This window comes from Micropterus salmoides, unplaced genomic scaffold, assembly GCF_014851395.1.
Source record: "Micropterus salmoides isolate LMB-PRFRI ecotype aquatic unplaced genomic scaffold, ASM1485139v1 Ms_hic_scaffold_3029, whole genome shotgun sequence".
In the NCBI taxonomy this organism is placed as follows: domain Eukaryota; kingdom Metazoa; phylum Chordata; class Actinopteri; order Centrarchiformes; family Centrarchidae; genus Micropterus; species Micropterus salmoides.
This window is the reverse complement of record NW_024042295.1, coordinates 23,658-45,679: the sequence shown is the minus strand read 5'-3', so window position 1 is coordinate 45,679 and position 22,022 is coordinate 23,658. Positions and strand designations below refer to the sequence as shown.

The window sequence follows — 22,022 nt, the reverse complement described above, 5'->3', positions numbered from 1 at the left end:
CCAGTAGAGGCGGGAGAAGGGGAGGGGCCTGCAGCTGCCCCACAAGTGGAGAACAGGGAAGAAGCAGTGGCAGTGCAGGCAGAAGGCGGAGCTAGCTCAGTGACTGGCTCAGAACAAAAATTTGGCCAGTCACAGAGTGATAGCGAGGATGTCCCCCTCCCCAATGCCCAGCCGGCCAAGAGACTAATTTCAGAATTGTCTTCTGAGTCTCCTGGAGCCTCGGAAAAGAGGGGAAGAGCTGAGAGCTACTCAGACAGTTCATCTGTGGAGGAGCCCAGAGTCTTCCCCTCCAATTCGCCTAATGAAGTCTCTTTTTTAACTATAGCTCTGCAATCAACCCCTAAGGACTCAAAGCTCAATGCCACCCTGCGTCAGAGGCCAACTCCTAGAGTCCGAAAGGGAAATGGAGCTCAACCCCGTCATCTCTCACCCATGAGAATGAAGGAAGAGCTCCATTCACAAGAAATCCACTAACTGCTTGTTTTTAAACATTTGAAATCCCCCTTTTTTTAGTCTTTTAAGATGTCATACCTGCAAATTTTAACCATACTCATGACACTCACCTTCTCAACTATCAATGTGAGGAGTGTGAAGTCGAGAGTTAGAGCCCAGATTGTTTTATCCTTTCTTAACTCTTTTAAGTCTGATGTGTTTTTAATACAGGAATGCGGCCTACCATTTTTAAAACACTACAGAGAATGGGAGGAGTTATGGCCACAAACGTCGATATGGAGCGGCTCAAATGAAAACAAAAATGATGGAGTGGCCATTTTAATAAAAAACCCTCTAGTCTGGTGAAGGGCAGCACTGTGGTGAGAGATGGTCGGGCACTTTTAACACACTTGACTTTTATGGGGAAGGATTTTAACGTCTTAAATATTTATGGCTTTAATGACAAGAACGACAGGTATGACCTTTTAGAAGACCTGCAGCCCCACATGCTAGGCAGGGCACCTTTAGTTGTAGGGGGGATTTTAATTGTATTTTAAGCAGGAACGACAGGAGAAGAATAGGGGACGATTTTAAAGTGGACAAGACTTCAGTTTTACTTCAAAGCATATGCAGTGATTTTAGACTTGTGGACTGTTTTAAAACCATGCATCCCAGAGAGGAGGGCTTCACCTGGTTCAGTAGTGATGGCACCCGAGCCTCTCGCATAGACTACATTTTATCACGTGATTGCCCACCAACCGATGCTAGATTGGAACCTGTTTTCTTTTCTGATCACGCAATTCTTTCCTGCACCCTTTCACTCTCTTCCGGTGTGACGGCAGGAAGTGGTCTGTGGAAGCTCAATTGCTCCCTGTTAGAAGACAGGGAGCTAGTTAGGCTGTACAGGGAGCAATACCGAGAGTGGCAGACCCTTCAAGACTTTTACGATACACGTGCACAGTGGTGGGAAATGGTGAAGGGAAAGACAAAGACGTTTTACAGACAGGCAGGGAAAAGAAAGAAAAAGAGGGACAACAGACGCATGTTGGGACTGCAGAAACGGCTTCAGAGGTATTTTAAACTAATCCAACATGGAATGGATTTTAATGAAGAGATAAAACAAATTAAAACAGAGATGTCGGTTTTAGCAGAAATTAATAGCAAAGGTGTGATTTTAAGAAGCAAGGAAAGGGAAATAGAGGAAGGAGAGAAGTGCACAAGATATTTTTTTAAGAAAATCGTAAATAAAGGGGGGGCCATGTTGAGACTTAAAAAAGAAAACGGGTGCACAGCTGACACAACAGAGGAAATCAAAGAAACTGTCGAACATTTTTACCGTGAACTGTACGCATACAAAACTGTTAACGGGACACCATGACCGAAGTTTTAAAATCCATTGACCAAGCAACAAACGACAACGTGCTTTTAACCCAAGATTTTACGATACCGGAATTAAACAAATGCATCAAATCTTTTAAGACAGGGAAGTCGCCGGGAGAAGACGGGCTTCCCTTGGAATTTTATCTGACATTTTGGGACATTTTAGCACCAGACTTGCTTGCTGTTTTTATGGATTTTGAACAAATGGACCGACTTCCTGACAGCTTTAGAGCAGGGATAGTGACTCTCCTTCACAAAGACAAAGACAAGACGGACTTGAAAAATTGGAGACCTATCACACTCTTAAATTTTGACTGTAAACTTTTTAGTAAACTTTAGCCTCACGCATGTCCTTGTTTTTAGAAGATCTGATTCACCCGGATCAAGCCTGTGCCGTCCCGGGGAGGAAGATCACCGACAGCCTCGTACTGATCCGAGATACCATCTGTTACGCGAGAGACAGAAACATTCGGCTAGTAGTCCTGAATTTAGATTTTGAGAAAGCCTTTGATCGGGTCTCGCACCAGTACCTTTTCCAGGTACTGCAAAAAATGGGGTTCCCGAGAAGGTTTATAGCCTGGGTGGGACTGCTGTACCGGGAGATCAACAGCAAATTCATTGTTAACGGGCATCTGACAAGAGCAGTGGATATAAACTGCGGTGTCCGTCAGGGTTGTCCGTTATCTGCCCTCCTCTACGTTATCTGTATAGAACCACTGGCACAGACCTTGAGAAGGGACCAACGAATCCATGGGGTAGGAGTCCCAGGGAGCGGGGGACTCGAGACAAAATGTATTTTATATATGGACGACATCAACATTTTATGCACTGACCTTTTATCTGTCAACAGGACGCTGGACTTGACTGACTGGTTCGGACAGGCCTCTGGGTCAAAGCTGAACAGAAGCAAGACCCAAGCCCATTTTTATGGACCGTGGACAGCGACTGAGACGACAGGACTCCCCCTGACTGTGACCCAGACTGACCAAAAAATACTTGGGATCAGGTTTGATAGGGAGGGGGAGGGGAAAACAAATTGGGCAGACATAGTAGGGAAAGTCAGGCAGAGACTAGGGTACTGGACACTTAGAGGACTGACTTTAGAAGGAAAGGTTTTAATCATCAAAGCAGTGATTTTACCTTTGCTTTTACTCATCAGTTCTGTTTTTATCCCGCCTAGGAGAGTGATCTTAGACCTGGAACGAGCCATCTTTTATTTTTTGTGGGGCTCCAAGTGGGAAAGACTGAGACGAAGCGTGATGAAGAAGCCAAAGGAGAAAGGAGGAAAAGGAGTGCCAGACCTGCACTTGTTCCTAGGAAGCAGATACACAGCACTACACATCGCAACCGCCACAGCCCCATCCAGAAACCCCAAGACCGCAGCAATGACACGGTTCTGGATGGGGTCCTACCTCAGAAAACTTAAGATCTTACCCACAAGTCTCAAAGTACCAGTGTCTTTTAACCTGCCACCAGCCTATGCTTTTATCCAGTCATTTTTAAGGCATTTTAACCTTGAGCAGGAGGAGTTGCAGGTTTTAACCACTCACCGCTCTCTCATTTCTGTTGTGCAGGAGCGGGAACCAGTGAGTCCAGTGCGCGGGCTTGCATTCGGCGAGCCCTCAACAGTTTGGCGCAACGTGAACCATCCAGCTCTTCCAAACAGACTCCGGGACCTGTCATGGATGGTGGCTCATGAGATCCTCCCAGTCAGGTCCGTAATGCACTCCCGGGGCATGTCGGCGCACTCAACTTGCCCCCGACCAGGTTGTGGCGCGCCTGAGTCGGTAAGGCATCTGCTCTGGGAGTGCAGCGCTGCCGTAGAACAGTGGGCAACGGCCGGCTCCTTGCAATTCCCGTACTTGCCAGCAAGGGAGGTCCTCACACCACAGCTGGTGCTGTACGGGGTGAGCCAAGGAAATCAGATACCAGCACGTACATTTGCCAAACAGTGGCTCACCCTAGCCGCCATCAAAGACGCCATATGGACCTCCAGAAACTTGCTGGCAAGAAAGCACATGCAGATCCCCCCCGTGGCTGTGATCCGGATGGCCGCAGCAACGGTCCAAACGGCCAGAGCTGCAGGCGGCGGGCCTAGGACACAGCCACAAAGAAGAATCGCCTCTGTGCCCATTCGGACGGAGGAGCCGGAGCCACACAAGGAAAGTTCAAGGCAGCGGCGGCCTGACCCTCCGGGTGAGGTTGGTGGGAAGGAGCTACAGGGTGAGGGTCTCCTCTGAGCGCCTGGACAAGATCCCGAGAGACCAAATCTGTTTGGGGGAGCTGAATGAGTTCCCCTTTGATAGGGACTCACTACACTCCTGCACAACAGTGGACTTGGAGAAGAGCTTTTATTATCCATTTATTTTTGTGAGTTTTATTTTAACAAATGCACTCCGCTTTGAAGACATTTTAACAGAGACACTCACTGACATGGACAAGCTGAAAACCATTTTATACCTTTAATTTATGACGTTATCTGTAATGCATTTTAAACACTTTTTTTAAATGTTGTTTTACAGAGAACATTTATCTATTTATTGACGTGTTGTATTTTAAAAGGTAACTTGGAATTGACATATTATGAATCATGTTTGAATTGAGTGTCAATAAAATTTTTCTCAAAGAAAAAAAAATCTGTTCTTATCAGTTTAATATCTGATATGTCCCCTATAAGGGGGCAACATATTAAATGGATTTTTAGCACCGGGAGCTGAGACGAGGGGCTTGCTCCGTCCACTCCACGCATCGACCCGGTATTGCAGTGCCTCCGGGGGCGGTGCACCCTTCTCCTGCCTTGTGTAAAACCAAAATACTGACCCAAACGCAGAGGTTCGTCGCTCTGCCGGACGCCGGCCCGAAAAAGGCGCCAGTCGAGGGGGGGCGGCCAGCTGAAGCCTCGAAGAAGGCAGCGAGATTTGCACTTTATGATTGGCAGACGACGAGGGGATATTTGGGACCGGCATGGCTGTTAAATGTGCCCTGCACTTCCCCTCCCTTTCTCCCACTCGTCATCGAGAGCCCGAGTATTTCGGATGCTCGGTAGCCTGTGTCCAAAAGCCAGGCCTTCATTTCTCCGATTGGATAGAGCCTCTCAGAAGGTGGGGAGGGGACACTGCGGCGCCTCCGTAGGCCCGGCACGGTTGGCCAACACGGTGGAGGAACCGCAGCGTAGAAAGGATACAAGAAACTAAAACACCTCAAATGAAGCAAGAAAACCTGCTACAACTGCTAAATCGGTGAATAAAACACACTTACCTTCTCGTCTTTGGTCTGGTCAAGGTGGCAGTCCGGCAGAGGACAGGTAGGCAGTCCTCGGGACCAATGAATTCCTTGTTGCAAAAGTTTTTCAGCTACGGCAAAGTTGAAATTTTATTCACAAGGAATGAGGTGAATCTCCTCCCAGAAAAGCTGGTGACACAAAACGAAGCCCCAAACCGGCAAAGGTTTTAACCAGAAAGAGGAGGCCATTGCAGTCTTGGCCAAAAGGCCGAGAAGCGATCGGCCACATTTCCCCTCCCTTTCTCTCACTCGTCATCGAGAGGCTACAAGAGCCCGAGTCGTTCGGTAGCCTCTGTCCAAAAGCCAGGCCTTCGTCTCTCCGCAGCCCGATTGGATAGAGCCTGCCATGACCTGGGGAGGGGTAGGGGAACGGGCGTGGCCTGGTACTTGGGACTCGAGAGGCAGAGTGAGGCTTACCGTGAGGGTAGTGGCCGGGACGACTAGGCTCGTCGGCGGCTCTGGAGGAGGGGCCCGTACTTACTCGGGTTTCTCTTCATAACGTACAAGTCTTTCGCCTTTTACTAAAGACTTCCGTGGAGAGGGACGCCAATGAGTTAAAACTATTTTTGGCAGGCTCTGCCGTGTGGCCGAGCCTCGTGCGTTTGTGAAAAGGAAATAAAACGCCGCCCCCGGCAAGGTTGAGCGGTGCGACGAGGCGCGCTCGGGAGGAGGTGCTGAGACTCAGCCGTTGTTATGCGCAGTTGAAACCACTGCGCCACGGCAGGGGGAGAACTGCTCCGGGAGGTGGGCGCTGGAAGCAACCAGCGGGGGTTATCGCTTCTCGGCCTTTTGGCTAAGATCAAGTGTAGTATCTGTTCTTATCAGTTTAATATCTGATATGTCCCCTATAAGGGGGCAACATATTAAATGGATTTTTAGCACCGGGACTGAGACGAGGGGCTTGCTCCGTCCACTCCACGCATCGACCCGGTATTGCAGTGCCTCCGGGGGCGGTGCACCCTTCTCCTGCCTTGTGTAAAACCAAATACTGACCCAAACGCAGAGGTTCGTCGCTCTGCCGGACGCCGGCCCGAAAAAGGCGCCAGTCGAGGGGGGCGGCCAGCTGAAGCCTCGAAGAAGGCAGCGAGATTTGCACTTTATGATTGGCAGACGACGAGGGGATATTTGGGACCGGCATGGCTGTTAAATGTGCCCTGCACTTCCCCTCCCTTTCTCCCACTCGTCATCGAGAGCCCGAGTATTTCGGATGCTCGTAGCCTGTGTCCAAAAGCCAGGCCTTCATTTCTCCGATTGGATAGAGCCTCTCAGAAGGTGGGGAGGGGACACTGCGGCGCCTCCGTAGGCCCGGCACGGTTGGCCAACACGGTGGAGGAACCGCAGCGTAGAAAGGATACAAGAAACTAAAACACCTCAAATGAAGCAAGAAAACCTGCTACAACTGCTAAATCGGTGAATAAAACACACTTACCTTCTCGTCTTTGGTCTGGTCAAGGTGGCAGTCCGGCAGAGGACAGGTAGGCAGTCCTCGGGACCAATGAATTCCTTGTTGCAAAAGTTTTTCAGCTACGGCAAAGTTGAAATTTTATTCACAAGGAATGAGGTGAATCTCCTCCCAGAAAAGCTGGTGACACAAAACGAAGCCCCAAACCGGCAAAGGTTTTAACCAGAAAGAGGAGGCCATTGCAGTCTTGGCCAAAAGGCCGAGAAGCGATCGGCCACATTTCCCCTCCCTTTCTCTCACTCGTCATCGAGAGGCTACAAGAGCCCGAGTCGTTCGGTAGCCTCTGTCCAAAAGCCAGGCCTTCGTCTCTCCGCAGCCCGATTGGATAGAGCCTGCCATGACCTGGGGAGGGGTAGGGGAACGGGCGTGGCCTGGTACTTGGGACTCGAGAGGCAGAGTGAGGCTTACCGTGAGGGTAGTGGCCGGGACGACTAGGCTCGTCGGCGGCTCTGGAGGAGGGGCCCGTACTTACTCGGGTTTCTCTTCATAACGTACAAGTCTTTCGCCTTTTACTAAAGACTTCCGTGGAGAGGGACGCCAATGAGTTAAAACTATTTTTGGCAGGCTCTGCCGTGTGGCCGAGCCTCGTGCGTTTGTGAAAAGGAAATAAAACGCCGCCCCCGGCAAGGTTGAGCGGTGCGACGAGGCGCGCTCGGGAGGAGGTGCTGAGACTCAGCCGTTGTTATGCGCAGTTGAAACCACTGCGCCACGGCAGGGGGAGAACTGCTCCGGGAGGTGGGCGCTGGAAGCAACCAGCGGGGGTTATCGCTTCTCGGCCTTTTGGCTAAGATTGAGTAAGAGGAGGATCTGTTGACAGTCTACAATGACATCGTCAGCTAACTCACAGCAGGTGCATGCCGTGCTGAAAAATACGCTTAGGTTTGTGTGGAACAGTACCGACGAGTTAATGGAGAGAAAGATTTTTGGACAAGCCATTCTGTTTGGAGCTCTGTGCCTCAAGATTGACGACCTTCTGTGTCTGCAGAAAAACGCCACGGACAAGTATTACGACGTCACGTTTTACACCGTTACCAAGATGGAGGAGGTGAAAGGATTAGCACTTCGATTGGCAGACGGATTGCTGAAAAACTTCAGGGTGCTCAGCCTGTGTCGTACTGGTGAGCGCATTGTGACTGTGCACATTTACAACCCTTGGGTGTCAGAGGAAGCAACCAGGTATTTTCTTGCCAGGTACGTGACTGTGTTAACAAGTATGGGAGACATTAAGGATGTGCTGGGGATATGGACCGGAAAACGGCAATTCCGGGTCATGCTGAAGGAAGACCCGAATGTTTGATGGTTTTTGCCATCCCCCCACTACCTTCACCATTGGCTCCCATAGAGGTTTCCTAGTCTATGGGGGTCAGCCGCTGTACTGCAGGCAATGTGCTTCATATGGACACCTGGCAAGGTCTTGCAGACAGGTGCGGTGCAGAAACTGTGATAGTTTGGGACACACCATGAGAAATTGTGATCAGCCAAAAAAATGTAGTTTATGTGGGCTGGAAGGACATTTATTTGGGCATTGCCCAGAAGTGGGGTCTTCGTATGCACGTGCTGCCAGACGGGAGTCGGTGGCCCCAGGTGCGCAACACAGGGATGGACCCGCATGTGACGACCCACGCTCCACATCCTTAAGAGCAATTGAGGACGTAATTGCCGAGCTCACGGGAGGAGTGGTGGAGACAAAGGGGGCAGATGCACCGGAGGTGGTGTCAGTCCAGGCAGAGAGCGAGGACGCCTGGGGGAAGCAGGGGGGGGAAGCTGAGAGTTTGGAGGAGGCTTCTTCTGTTATTGAGTGGGTCGCGGGGAAGAAAGGAGGAAAAAGTAAGAGAAAGAGGGCAAAGACGAGCTTGTTGCTTTCACCACCATCCTCTCCTCTGCTCGTTGAGGCGAACAGGTTTGGGGTACTTGTTTCTGAGGTTTGGGAAGAAATGCAGGAGGGAAAGGAGACTGGACAGGTGCATGAGATCACTGACAATGCGGCAAAGGAGGGGGGCAGCGCTGCGGCAGCTGTGGACGATTGCCTGGAGAGTGAGGAAGCTGGGGAGGCGTTAACCCAGAAAGGCATGACTGCATCGTCCAGTAGTAAGGTTCCAGCTAGCGGTGTCCCAGGAGAGCCTCCCTGCATAGCTGTATTCTCCTCGGATGCTCCTCCTGCCCCGAGAAGCTGCCCCGTACTCTCAGAAGATAGCCCTTCCAGTTCAGAGTGCTCTTTCCCACTGAAGGAGCCAGATGAGGAGGACTTTCTGCCATGATTGGTGGAAAGAGCAACGTGAGTGAGCATACTGTTTTGGGCTCCTTTTTTTCTGTCACTTCCTCCATTTTTCTTTTTTTTTGCATAGTCTGTCTTTATTTCATATATTAACTATAAATGTGAGGGGGTTGAGAAATGCATCAAAGAGAGCAGTAGTTTTTTCTCATTTAAGTTCAGTGGATTTTTCTTTGTGCCTCTTGCAAGAGGTCCACCTAAAGACTGTGGAGGATGTGAAGGGGTTCACAAAAGAGTGGGTTAAAGGGGACTCTAGATGGAGCATTGGGGGTGTTCACTCATCTGGGGTGGGGACGTTAAGTGGGAATGTGGAAGTTAAAATAGTCGGGAGTTTTTCTGTGATACAGGGGAGGGTTTTGGTCACAGATGTTGACTGGAAGGGTAAGAGTTTAAGAGTGGTAAAATATATGCCCATGCTGCACCAAAAGAACGAAATGAGCTATTTCTTAAGTTAGACACCGTTTTCATGACCAATCGTCATGTAATCGTTGGAGGTGATTTCAACTCTCCTAGTGAGGGCAAAAACATGGGAGTTAACTTCCATAGTTTGGTAAAAAAGTACAGTTTAGTTGATAGTTTTAGGAGTTTTAACTCTGATGACCCTGGTTTCACATGGGGAAACAGTAGAGGGGCACGGAGTAGAATAGATTATATTTTTTGTCCGTTAGATTTTCAGGTGTTTGAGGCACAAGTGTCACCTGTTTTCTACTCAGATCACAACATGCTCTCTGTTGTATTAAACCTGAAGGTGACATGTTTTGGGAAAGGGTACTGGAAATTGAATAACAGTATTCTTGGAGCCCGGCAGTTTAGGGTAGGGTTCAGGAGTTTCTTCAAGGAGTGCATTAAAATGAAGATGTTTTATGGTAATGTATCTGGATGGTGGGAAAGCACAAAGGTCCGTATTAAACATTACATACAGGTGTACTCAAAAGAATCCAGAAAAGCGGAGTTTAAAGAATATTATCAATTGCAAAAATCAATAGAAAATTTAATGGCACAACAAAACACTGGTGAGCGCATAGATGAGGAATTATTGAAACGCTGGCAAAACGAGCAGAGGCTATTTTTTCATAAGAGGGCTGAGGCTTATAAATTCAGGAGTCTTGATGAAAAATGGGAAAAGGATGAGAAATGTTCATCCTATTTTTTCAAGCAGTCTAAAGTACGGGCAAAGAGAAGGAGAATAGCCTCCCTTCTAAATGAACGAGGGGAGGAAATTGACGATCCGGAAGGGCTGGTAGAAATTGCTTCGGGTAATTATTCCAAGTTTTTTAGCGCAGAAATAGTAGATTATAGTAAGGGTTCACTGCTGTTGAATAATGTAGATAGCTCAATCCCCGACTATCTGAAACTAGAGTTGGATAAAGACATACAATTGGAAGAAATTTTGAAGGCGCTTCAGTCTTTAAAGAAAGGGAAGGTGCCAGGAGTGGATGGACTTACAAAAGAATTTTACTTGGTTTTCTGGGAAGATATTGGGCCTCAGTTGTTAGATTTGTTTACTTTCATTTGCACATCTGGGATAATGGGGAGCACAATGAGAGAGGGGGTGATTTCCCTGCTATATAAAAAAGGGGACGTTCGAGATATATCCAACTACAGACCCTTAACGATGTTGTGCACAGATTATAAGATTTTTAGTAAAATTCTAACAAACAGGTTGGTATCCGCCTTGGAGTTCATTATAGGACTGGATCAAACTTGTGCAGTACAAGGCAGACAGATACAATGGAATCTGCAAATGCACAGAGATGTACTAGCCTATTCCGAGGATAGAAATTTTCCCCTTATTGTGCTCAGTCTTGATCAGGAAAAAGCTTTTGATAGGGTCAATCACAAATTTTTATTTAGGATTTTGGAAAGATTTGGGTTTGGTAAAAGATTTAGAAGTTGGCTGAAGATTTTATACACAGAGGTAGGAAGTAGAGTTAATGTCAATGGCAACATGGGAGTTTTGTTTAAGCAAACCAGGGGCGTCAGGCAGGGGTGCCCTGCATCAGCCCCTTTGTATGTTGTGTTTATTGAAATTTTGGCATGTGCAATTAGAAAAAATGCTAAAATCAGGGGTCTACCGTTGCCAGGTGGGGAAACATTGGTTATATCTCAGTTTGCAGACGACACTGTATTGTATTTAGAAAATGACTTTTGTTTAAAGGAAGCTATTAATGTTATTGAAGTGTTCTCGAGTGCTTCAGGGTCTAGGATTAATAAAGGGAAGTCACTGATTAAATATCTGGGAAGGTGGAAGGATAGGAATGACAAGCCATATGGGCTTGCCCTGTGCGCGGGCCGATGACATTATTGGGTATATCCTTTGGTAATAAGGATGATGTTGAAAGTAATTGGGAGGTAAGATTAGCTAAAGTGCTATCAAAGCTCAACATGTGGAAATTGAGAAAACTGTCATTCAGTGGCAAAGTCCTAGCTATAAAAGCCGATATATTGCCAGCCTTACTTCATGTGGCATGTGTTTTTCCCATGACGGCAATGATTTGCTTAAAGTTGCAAAGGATGTTGTTTAATTTCATGTGGGGAGGGTATGAATATATTAAAAGAGAAATAATGTACCAGCCCATTGAGAGAGGAGGTAAAGACATGCCAAATGTCAGGTTGAAGTTGAACGTGATTTTTTTTTCAAATATCTGTAAAATAACTATGTCACCTCCAAAACATAAATGTCACTCTTTAATGAAATTTTGGCTTGCTATGCATTTGAGGCCCTTAGGGGTAGCATGGGATAACAGGTCTCCCAAAGCTGAGGTTATGCCTTTGTACTATAAAGGAATAATCAGTTGGGCAAAGAAGTACAAGGAGTGTTGGGATAGTCATTTAGTACTCAATCATAGAAAACTGTATGAGGAATTGATGGCCAGGTTCAACCCAAGAGAAACTGTTCATATTCCTTCTGAAGTATGGAAGAGAACACAGTTTAAGCAGTTGGACAATCAGTTGAAAGATTTTAATTGGTTGGTGCTTCACAGGAGATTAGCAGTAAGAAACACCTTGTTTAATCACGGCCTAACAAGAAGTAAGTACTGTCCAAGAGAGGGATGTTTGGGAAAAGAAACGGTGGAACATGCATTATTTGAGTGTTTTTTCGCACAACAAATTTGGGAGGGGTTGGGTAAAAAGTTTGTGTCTTTGAGGGATATGACATGGGAAGGGGTTCTTTACATGGAATTTAATATGGAGAGGGAGAAACTGCATAAAGTAGTGCTTCTCGTATCTATAGTAAAGTACAAGTTGTGGGAGGTAAGATGTGATGGGCTAAATGGAGGAAGCAAGTGGTCAGTGTTGGGAACTATAAAGAGCATTGAAGACTCAATAGAGAGGCGATACCAATTAGAGATCAGAAAATGGGGTATTGACTCGATCAAAGACAGATGGAAAATGATTTATGGTAATTCATAGAGGTCAACAGAAGGTGTTGTGGATTTATTATGATGGTTATGGGAGTGGTTTTGTTATGGTCTCTTCATGCATACATGCCATGCATCGTAATGGGAAAAAAAGAAAAAAAGAGAGGGCTCGAGAACTGGGTTCCATGAGTTATTGATGTATACCTTGTGTTTTGTTGATGTCGTTTTTTTTTTTTTTTTTTTTTTTTACTAATTAAGGTAACAAAGGGACACTGTGTATAGAGATGCCGAGGGGGAGGATTGTTGTTTTGTGTTGGATGTGGGATTAATATAGGTGGGATGTAAGTACTGAAATGTGTGTATTGAATGTTTATGTCACAAATAAATTATATTTTCCAAAAAAAAAAAAAATCTGTTCTTATCAGTTTAATATCTGATATGTCCCCTATAAGGGGGCAACATATTAAATGGATTTTTAGCACCGGGAGCTGAGACGAGGGGCTTGCTCCGTCCACTCCACGCATCGACCCGGTATTGCAGTGCCTCCGGGGGCGGTGCACCCTTCTCCTGCCTTGTGTAAAACCAAAATACTGACCCAAACGCAGAGGTTCGTCGCTCTGCCGGACGCCGGCCCGAAAAAGGCGCCAGTCGAGGGGGGGCGGCCAGCTGAAGCCTCGAAGAAGGCAGCGAGATTTGCACTTTATGATTGGCAGACGACGAGGGGATATTTGGGACCGGCATGGCTGTTAAATGTGCCCTGCACTTCCCCTCCCTTTCTCCCACTCGTCATCGAGAGCCCGAGTATTTCGGATGCTCGGTAGCCTGTGTCCAAAAGCCAGGCCTTCATTTCTCCGATTGGATAGAGCCTCTCAGAAGGTGGGGAGGGGACACTGCGGCGCCTCCGTAGGCCCGGCACGGTTGGCCAACACGGTGGAGGAACCGCAGCGTAGAAAGGATACAAGAAACTAAAACACCTCAAATGAAGCAAGAAAACCTGCTACAACTGCTAAATCGGTGAATAAAACACACTTACCTTCTCGTCTTTGGTCTGGTCAAGGTGGCAGTCCGGCAGAGGACAGGTAGGCAGTCCTCGGGACCAATGAATTCCTTGTTGCAAAAGTTTTTCAGCTACGGCAAAGTTGAAATTTTATTCACAAGGAATGAGGTGAATCTCCTCCCAGAAAAGCTGGTGACACAAAACGAAGCCCCAAACCGGCAAAGGTTTTAACCAGAAAGAGGAGGCCATTGCAGTCTTGGCCAAAAGGCCGAGAAGCGATCGGCCACATTTCCCCTCCCTTTCTCTCACTCGTCATCGAGAGGCTACAAGAGCCCGAGTCGTTCGGTAGCCTCTGTCCAAAAGCCAGGCCTTCGTCTCTCCGCAGCCCGATTGGATAGAGCCTGCCATGACCTGGGGAGGGGTAGGGGAACGGGCGTGGCCTGGTACTTGGGACTCGAGAGGCAGAGTGAGGCTTACCGTGAGGGTAGTGGCCGGGACGACTAGGCTCGTCGGCGGCTCTGGAGGAGGGGCCCGTACTTACTCGGGTTTCTCTTCATAACGTACAAGTCTTTCGCCTTTTACTAAAGACTTCCGTGGAGAGGGACGCCAATGAGTTAAAACTATTTTTGGCAGGCTCTGCCGTGTGGCCGAGCCTCGTGCGTTTGTGAAAAGGAAATAAAACGCCGCCCCCGGCAAGGTTGAGCGGTGCGACGAGGCGCGCTCGGGAGGAGGTGCTGAGACTCAGCCGTTGTTATGCGCAGTTGAAACCACTGCGCCACGGCAGGGGGAGAACTGCTCCGGGAGGTGGGCGCTGGAAGCAACCAGCGGGGGTTATCGCTTCTCGGCCTTTTGGCTAAGATCAAGTGTAGTATCTGTTCTTATCAGTTTAATATCTGATATGTCCCCTATAAGGGGGCAACATATTAAATGGATTTTTAGCACCGGGAGCTGAGACGAGGGGCTTGCTCCGTCCACTCCACGCATCGACCCGGTATTGCAGTGCCTCCGGGGGCGGTGCACCCTTCTCCTGCCTTGTGTAAAACCAAAATACTGACCCAAACGCAGAGGTCGTCGCTCTGCCGGACGCCGGCCCGAAAAAGGCGCCAGTCGAGGGGGGGCGGCCAGCTGAAGCCTCGAAGAAGGCAGCGAGATTTGCACTTTATGATTGGCAGACGACGAGGGGATATTTGGGACCGGCATGGCTGTTAAATGTGCCCTGCACTTCCCCTCCCTTTCTCCCACTCGTCATCGAGAGCCCGAGTATTTCGGATGCTCGGTAGCCTGTGTCCAAAAGCCAGGCCTTCATTTCTCCGATTGGATAGAGCCTCTCAGAAGGTGGGGAGGGGACACTGCGGCGCCTCCGTAGGCCCGGCACGGTTGGCCAACACGGTGGAGGAACCGCAGCGTAGAAAGGATACAAGAAACTAAAACACCTCAAATGAAGCAAGAAAACCTGCTACAACTGCTAAATCGGTGAATAAAACACACTTACCTTCTCGTCTTTGGTCTGGTCAAGGTGGCAGTCCGGCAGAGGACAGGTAGGCAGTCCTCGGGACCAATGAATTCCTTGTTGCAAAAGTTTTTCAGCTACGGCAAAGTTGAAATTTTATTCACAAGGAATGAGGTGAATCTCCTCCCAGAAAAGCTGGTGACACAAAACGAAGCCCCAAACCGGCAAAGGTTTTAACCAGAAAGAGGAGGCCATTGCAGTCTTGGCCAAAAGGCCGAGAAGCGATCGGCCACATTTCCCCTCCCTTTCTCTCACTCGTCATCGAGAGGCTACAAGAGCCCGAGTCGTTCGGTAGCCTCTGTCCAAAAGCCAGGCCTTCGTCTCTCCGCAGCCCGATTGGATAGAGCCTGCCATGACCTGGGGAGGGGTAGGGGAACGGGCGTGGCCTGGTACTTGGGACTCGAGAGGCAGAGTGAGGCTTACCGTGAGGGTAGTGGCCGGGACGACTAGGCTCGTCGGCGGCTCTGGAGGAGGGGCCCGTACTTACTCGGGTTTCTCTTCATAACGTACAAGTCTTTCGCCTTTTACTAAAGACTTCCGTGGAGAGGGACGCCAATGAGTTAAAACTATTTTTGGCAGGCTCTGCCGTGTGGCCGAGCCTCGTGCGTTTGTGAAAAGGAAATAAAACGCCGCCCCCGGCAAGGTTGAGCGGTGCGACGAGGCGCGCTCGGGAGGAGGTGCTGAGACTCAGCCGTTGTTATGCGCAGTTGAAACCACTGCGCCACGGCAGGGGGAGAACTGCTCCGGGAGGTGGGCGCTGGAAGCAACCAGCGGGGGTTATCGCTTCTCGGCCTTTTGGCTAAGATTGAGTAAGAGGAGGATCTGTTGACAGTCTACAATGACATCGTCAGCTAACTCACAGCAGGTGCATGCCGTGCTGAAAAATACGCTTAGGTTTGTGTGGAACAGTACCGACGAGTTAATGGAGAGAAAGATTTTTGGACAAGCCATTCTGTTTGGAGCTCTGTGCCTCAAGATTGACGACCTTCTGTGTCTGCAGAAAAACGCCACGGACAAGTATTACGACGTCACGTTTTACACCGTTACCAAGATGGAGGAGGTGAAAGGATTAGCACTTCGATTGGCAGACGGATTGCTGAAAAACTTCAGGGTGCTCAGCCTGTGTCGTACTGGTGAGCGCATTGTGACTGTGCACATTTACAACCCTTGGGTGTCAGAGGAAGCAACCAGGTATTTTCTTGCCAGGTACGTGACTGTGTTAACAAGTATGGGAGACATTAAGGATGTGCTGGGGATATGGACCGGAAAACGGCAATTCCGGGTCATGCTGAAGGAAGACCCGAATGGTTATGATGGTTTTTGCCATCCCCCCACTACCTTCACCATTGGCTCCCATAGAGGTTTCCTAGTCTATGGGGGTCAGCCGCTGTACTGCAGGCAATGTGCTTCATATGGACACCTGGCAAGGTCTTGCAGACAGGTGCGGTGCAGAAACTGTGATAGTTTGGGACACACCATGAGAAATTGTGATCAGCCAAAAAAATGTAGTTTATGTGGGCTGGAAGGACATTTATTTGGGCATTGCCCAGAAGTGGGGTCTTCGTATGCACGTGCTGCCAGACGGGAGTCGGTGGCCCCAGGTGCGCAACACAGGGATGGACCCGCATGTGACGACCCACGCTCCACATCCTTAAGAGCAATTGAGGACGTAATTGCCGAGCTCACGGGAGGAGTGGTGGAGACAAAGGGGGCAGATGCACCGGAGGTGGTGTCAGTCCAGGCAGAGAGCGAGGACGCCTGGGGGAAGCAGGGGGGGGAAGCTGAGAGTTTGGAGGAGGCTTCTTCTGTTATTGAGTGGGTCGCGGGGAAGAAAGGAGGAAAAAGTAAGAGAAAGAGGGCAAAGACGAGCTTGTTGCTTTCACCACCATCCTCTCCTCTGCTCGTTGAGGCGAACAGGTTTGGGGTACTTGTTTCTGAGGTTTGGGAAGAAATGCAGGAGGGAAAGGAGACTGGACAGGTGCATGAGATCACTGACAATGCGGCAAAGGAGGGGGGCAGCGCTGCGGCAGCTGTGGACGATTGCCTGGAGAGTGAGGAAGCTGGGGAGGCGTTAACCCAGAAAGGCATGACTGCATCGTCCAGTAGTAAGGTTCCAGCCAGCGGTGTCCCAGGAGAGCCTCCCTGCATAGCTGTATTCTCCTCGGATGCTCCTCCTGCCCCGAGAAGCTGCCCCGTACTCTCAGAAGATAGCCCTTCCAGTTCAGAGTGCTCTTTCCCACTGAAGGAGCCAGATGAGGAGGACTTTCTGCCATGATTGGTGGAAAGAGCAACGTGAGTGAGCATACTGTTTTGGGCTCCTTTTTTTTCTGTCACTTCCTCCATTTTTCTTTTTTTTGCATAGTCTGTCTTTATTTCATATATTAACTATAAATGTGAGGGGGTTGAGAAATGCATCAAAGAGAGCAGTAGTTTTTTCTCATTTAAGTTCAGTGGATTTTTCTTTGTGCCTCTTGCAAGAGGTCCACCTAAAGACTGTGGAGGATGTGAAGGGGTTCACAAAAGAGTGGGTTAAAGGGGACTCTAGATGGAGCATTGGGGGTGTTCACTCATCTGGGGTGGGGACGTTAAGTGGGAATGTGGAAGTTAAAATAGTCGGGAGTTTTTCTGTGATACAGGGGAGGGTTTTGGTCACAGATGTTGACTGGAAGGGTAAGAGTTTAAGAGTGGTAAATATATATGCCCATGCTGCACCAAAAGAACGAAATGAGCTATTTCTTAAGTTAGACACCGTTTTCATGACCAATCGTCATGTAATCGTTGGAGGTGATTTCAACTCTCCTAGTGAGGGCAAAAACATGGGAGTTAACTTCCATAGTTTGGTAAAAAAGTACAGTTTAGTTGATAGTTTTAGGAGTTTTAACTCTGATGACCCTGGTTTCACATGGGGAAACAGTAGAGGGGCACGGAGTAGAATAGATTATATTTTTTGTCCGTTAGATTTTCAGGTGTTTGAGGCACAAGTGTCACCTGTTTTCTACTCAGATCACAACATGCTCTCTGTTGTATTAAACCTGAAGGTGACATGTTTTGGGAAAGGGTACTGGAAATTGAATAACAGTATTCTTGGAGCCCGGCAGTTTAGGGTAGGGTTCAGGAGTTTCTTCAAGGAGTGCATTAAAATGAAGATGTTTTATGGTAATGTATCTGGATGGTGGGAAAGCACAAAGGTCCGTATTAAACATTACATACAGGTGTACTCAAAAGAATCCAGAAAAGCGGAGTTTAAAGAATATTATCAATTGCAAAAATCAATAGAAAATTTAATGGCACAACAAAACACTGGTGAGCGCATAGATGAGGAATTATTGAAACGCTGGCAAAACGAGCAGAGGCTATTTTTTCATAAGAGGGCTGAGGCTTATAAATTCAGGAGTCTTGATGAAAAATGGGAAAAGGATGAGAAATGTTCATCCTATTTTTTCAAGCAGTCTAAAGTACGGGCAAAGAGAAGGAGAATAGCCTCCCTTCTAAATGAACGAGGGGAGGAAATTGACGATCCGGAAGGGCTGGTAGAAATTGCTTCGGGTAATTATTCCAAGTTTTTTAGCGCAGAAATAGTAGATTATAGTAAGGGTTCACTGCTGTTGAATAATGTAGATAGCTCAATCCCCGACTATCTGAAACTAGAGTTGGATAAAGACATACAATTGGAAGAAATTTTGAAGGCGCTTCAGTCTTTAAAGAAAGGGAAGGTGCCAGGAGTGGATGGACTTACAAAAGAATTTTACTTGGTTTTCTGGGAAGATATTGGGCCTCAGTTGTTAGATTTGTTTACTTTCATTTGCACATCTGGGATAATGGGGAGCACAATGAGAGAGGGGGTGATTTCCCTGCTATATAAAAAAGGGGACGTTCGAGATATATCCAACTACAGACCCTTAACGATGTTGTGCACAGATTATAAGATTTTTAGTAAAATTCTAACAAACAGGTTGGTATCCGCCTTGGAGTTCATTATAGGACTGGATCAAACTTGTGCAGTACAAGGCAGACAGATACAATGGAATCTGCAAATGCACAGAGATGTACTAGCCTATTCCGAGGATAGAAATTTTCCCCTTATTGTGCTCAGTCTTGATCAGGAAAAAGCTTTTGATAGGGTCAATCACAAATTTTTATTTAGGATTTTGGAAAGATTTGGGTTTGGTAAAAGATTTAGAAGTTGGCTGAAGATTTTATACACAGAGGTAGGAAGTAGAGTTAATGTCAATGGCAACATGGGAGTTTTGTTTAAGCAAACCAGGGGCGTCAGGCAGGGGTGCCCTGCATCAGCCCCTTTGTATGTTGTGTTTATTGAAATTTTGGCATGTGCAATTAGAAAAAATGCTAAAATCAGGGGTCTACCGTTGCCAGGTGGGGAAACATTGGTTATATCTCAGTTTGCAGACGACACTGTATTGTATTTAGAAAATGACTTTTGTTTAAAGGAAGCTATTAATGTTATTGAAGTGTTCTCGAGTGCTTCAGGGTCTAGGATTAATAAAGGGAAGTCACTGATTAAATATCTGGGAAGGTGGAAGGATAGGAATGACAAGCCATATGGGCTTGCCCTGTGCGCGGGGCCGATGACATTATTGGGTATATCCTTTGGTAATAAGGATGATGTTGAAAGTAATTGGGAGGTAAGATTAGCTAAAGTGCTATCAAAGCTCAACATGTGGAAATTGAGAAAACTGTCATTCAGTGGCAAAGTCCTAGCTATAAAAGCCGATATATTGCCAGCCTTACTTCATGTGGCATGTGTTTTTCCCATGACGGCAATGATTTGCTTAAAGTTGCAAAGGATGTTGTTTAATTTCATGTGGGGAGGGTATGAATATATTAAAAGAGAAATAATGTACCAGCCCATTGAGAGAGGAGGTAAAGACATGCCAAATGTCAGGTTGAAGTTGAACGTGATTTTTTTTTCAAATATCTGTAAAATAACTATGTCACCTCCAAAACATAAATGTCACTCTTTAATGAAATTTTGGCTTGCTATGCATTTGAGGCCCTTAGGGGTAGCATGGGATAACAGGTCTCCCAAAGCTGAGGTTATGCCTTTGTACTATAAAGGAATAATCAGTTGGGCAAAGAAGTACAAGGAGTGTTGGGATAGTCATTTAGTACTCAATCATAGAAAACTGTATGAGGAATTGATGGCCAGGTTCAACCCAAGAGAAACTGTTCATATTCCTTCTGAAGTATGGAAGAGAACACAGTTTAAGCAGTTGGACAATCAGTTGAAAGATTTTAATTGGTTGGTGCTTCACAGGAGATTAGCAGTAAGAAACACCTTGTTTAATCACGGCCTAACAAGAAGTAAGTACTGTCCAAGAGAGGGATGTTTGGGAAAAGAAACGGTGGAACATGCATTATTTGAGTGTTTTTTCGCACAACAAATTTGGGAGGGGTTGGGTAAAAAGTTTGTGTCTTTGAGGGATATGACATGGGAAGGGGTTCTTTACATGGAATTTAATATGGAGAGGGAGAAACTGCATAAAGTAGTGCTTCTCGTATCTATAGTAAAGTACAAGTTGTGGGAGGTAAGATGTGATGGGCTAAATGGAGGAAGCAAGTGGTCAGTGTTGGGAACTATAAAGAGCATTGAAGACTCAATAGAGAGGCGATACCAATTAGAGATCAGAAAATGGGGTATTGACTCGATCAAAGACAGATGGAAAATGATTTATGGTAATTCATAGAGGTCAACAGAAGGTGTTGTGGATTTATTATGATGGTTATGGGAGTGGTTTTGTTATGGTCTCTTCATGCATACATGCCATGCATCGTAATGGGAAAAAAAGAAAAAAAGAGAGGGCTCGAGAACTGGGTTCCATGAGTTATTGATGTATACCTTGTGTTTTGTTGATGTCGTTTTTTTTTTTTTTTTTTTTTTACTAATTAAGGTAACAAAGGGACACTGTGTATAGAGATGCCGAGGGGGAGGATTGTTGTTTTGTGTTGGATGTGGGATTAATATAGGTGGGATGTAAGTACTGAAATGTGTGTATTGAATGTTTATGTCACAAATAAATTATATTTTCCAAAAAAAAAAAAAAAAAATCTGTTCTTATCAGTTTAATATCTGATATGTCCCCTATAAGGGGGCAACATATTAAATGGATTTTTAGCACCGGGAGCTGAGACGAGGGGCTTGCTCCGTCCACTCCACGCATCGACCCGGTATTGCAGTGCCTCCGGGGGCGGTGCACCCTTCTCCTGCCTTGTGTAAAACCAAAATACTGACCCAAACGCAGAGGTTCGTCGCTCTGCCGGACGCCGGCCCGAAAAAGGCGCCAGTCGAGGGGGGGCGGCCAGCTGAAGCCTCGAAGAAGGCAGCGAGATTTGCACTTTATGATTGGCAGACGACGAGGGGATATTTGGGACCGGCATGGCTGTTAAATGTGCCCTGCACTTCCCCTCCCTTTCTCCCACTCGTCATCGAGAGCCCGAGTATTTCGGATGCTCGGTAGCCTGTGTCCAAAAGCCAGGCCTTCATTTCTCCGATTGGATAGAGCCTCTCAGAAGGTGGGGAGGGGACACTGCGGCGCCTCCGTAGGCCCGGCACGGTTGGCCAACACGGTGGAGGAACCGCAGCGTAGAAAGGATACAAGAAACTAAAACACCTCAAATGAAGCAAGAAAACCTGCTACAACTGCTAAATCGGTGAATAAAACACACTTACCTTCTCGTCTTTGGTCTGGTCAAGGTGGCAGTCCGGCAGAGGACAGGTAGGCAGTCCTCGGGACCAATGAATTCCTTGTTGCAAAAGTTTTTCAGCTACGGCAAAGTTGAAATTTTATTCACAAGGAATGAGGTGAATCTCCTCCCAGAAAAGCTGGTGACACAAAACGAAGCCCCAAACCGGCAAAGGTTTTAACCAGAAAGAGGAGGCCATTGCAGTCTTGGCCAAAAGGCCGAGAAGCGATCGGCCACATTTCCCCTCCCTTTCTCTCACTCGTCATCGAGAGGCTACAAGAGCCCGAGTCGTTCGGTAGCCTCTGTCCAAAAGCCAGGCCTTCGTCTCTCCGCAGCCCGATTGGATAGAGCCTGCCATGACCTGGGGAGGGGTAGGGGAACGGGCGTGGCCTGGTACTTGGGACTCGAGAGGCAGAGTGAGGCTTACCGTGAGGGTAGTGGCCGGGACGACTAGGCTCGTCGGCGGCTCTGGAGGAGGGGCCCGTACTTACTCGGGTTTCTCTTCATAACGTACAAGTCTTTCGCCTTTTACTAAAGACTTCCGTGGAGAGGGACGCCAATGAGTTAAAACTATTTTTGGCAGGCTCTGCCGTGTGGCCGAGCCTCGTGCGTTTGTGAAAAGG

At 47.5% G+C, this 22,022-nt stretch overlaps 8 non-coding genes and 2 pseudogenes across 8 annotated transcripts; all 10 read left to right on the top strand.

Moving 5' to 3' along the window:
* The first annotated feature begins 4,425 nt into the window (after positions 1 to 4,425).
* On the top strand, positions 4,426 to 4,602 carry LOC119883791 (annotated as a pseudogene).
* Positions 4,603 to 5,571: 969 nt separating this feature from the next.
* Positions 5,572 to 5,684, top strand: LOC119883820. Its single transcript, XR_005440777.1, has one exon. It is a non-coding gene; the product is annotated as a U5 spliceosomal RNA (small nuclear RNA).
* A 183-nt stretch (positions 5,685 to 5,867) lies between these two features.
* LOC119883934 lies at positions 5,868 to 6,058 on the top strand. The gene has a single exon (XR_005440885.1). It is a non-coding gene; the product is annotated as a U2 spliceosomal RNA (small nuclear RNA).
* A 966-nt stretch (positions 6,059 to 7,024) lies between these two features.
* Positions 7,025 to 7,137, top strand: LOC119883819. Its single transcript, XR_005440776.1, has one exon. It is a non-coding gene; the product is annotated as a U5 spliceosomal RNA (small nuclear RNA).
* Positions 7,138 to 12,576: 5,439 nt separating this feature from the next.
* LOC119883800 lies at positions 12,577 to 12,755 on the top strand (annotated as a pseudogene).
* Positions 12,756 to 13,724: 969 nt separating this feature from the next.
* On the top strand, positions 13,725 to 13,837 carry LOC119883818. Its single transcript, XR_005440775.1, has one exon. It is a non-coding gene; the product is annotated as a U5 spliceosomal RNA (small nuclear RNA).
* A 183-nt stretch (positions 13,838 to 14,020) lies between these two features.
* On the top strand, positions 14,021 to 14,212 carry LOC119883921. Its single transcript, XR_005440872.1, has one exon. It is a non-coding gene; the product is annotated as a U2 spliceosomal RNA (small nuclear RNA).
* Positions 14,213 to 15,180: 968 nt separating this feature from the next.
* LOC119883817 lies at positions 15,181 to 15,293 on the top strand. Its single transcript, XR_005440774.1, has one exon. It is a non-coding gene; the product is annotated as a U5 spliceosomal RNA (small nuclear RNA).
* Positions 15,294 to 20,734: 5,441 nt separating this feature from the next.
* LOC119883799 lies at positions 20,735 to 20,917 on the top strand. The gene has a single exon (XR_005440763.1). It is a non-coding gene; the product is annotated as a U2 spliceosomal RNA (small nuclear RNA).
* Positions 20,918 to 21,886: 969 nt separating this feature from the next.
* LOC119883815 lies at positions 21,887 to 21,999 on the top strand. The gene has a single exon (XR_005440772.1). It is a non-coding gene; the product is annotated as a U5 spliceosomal RNA (small nuclear RNA).
* The last annotated feature ends 23 nt before the right edge of the window (positions 22,000 to 22,022 follow it).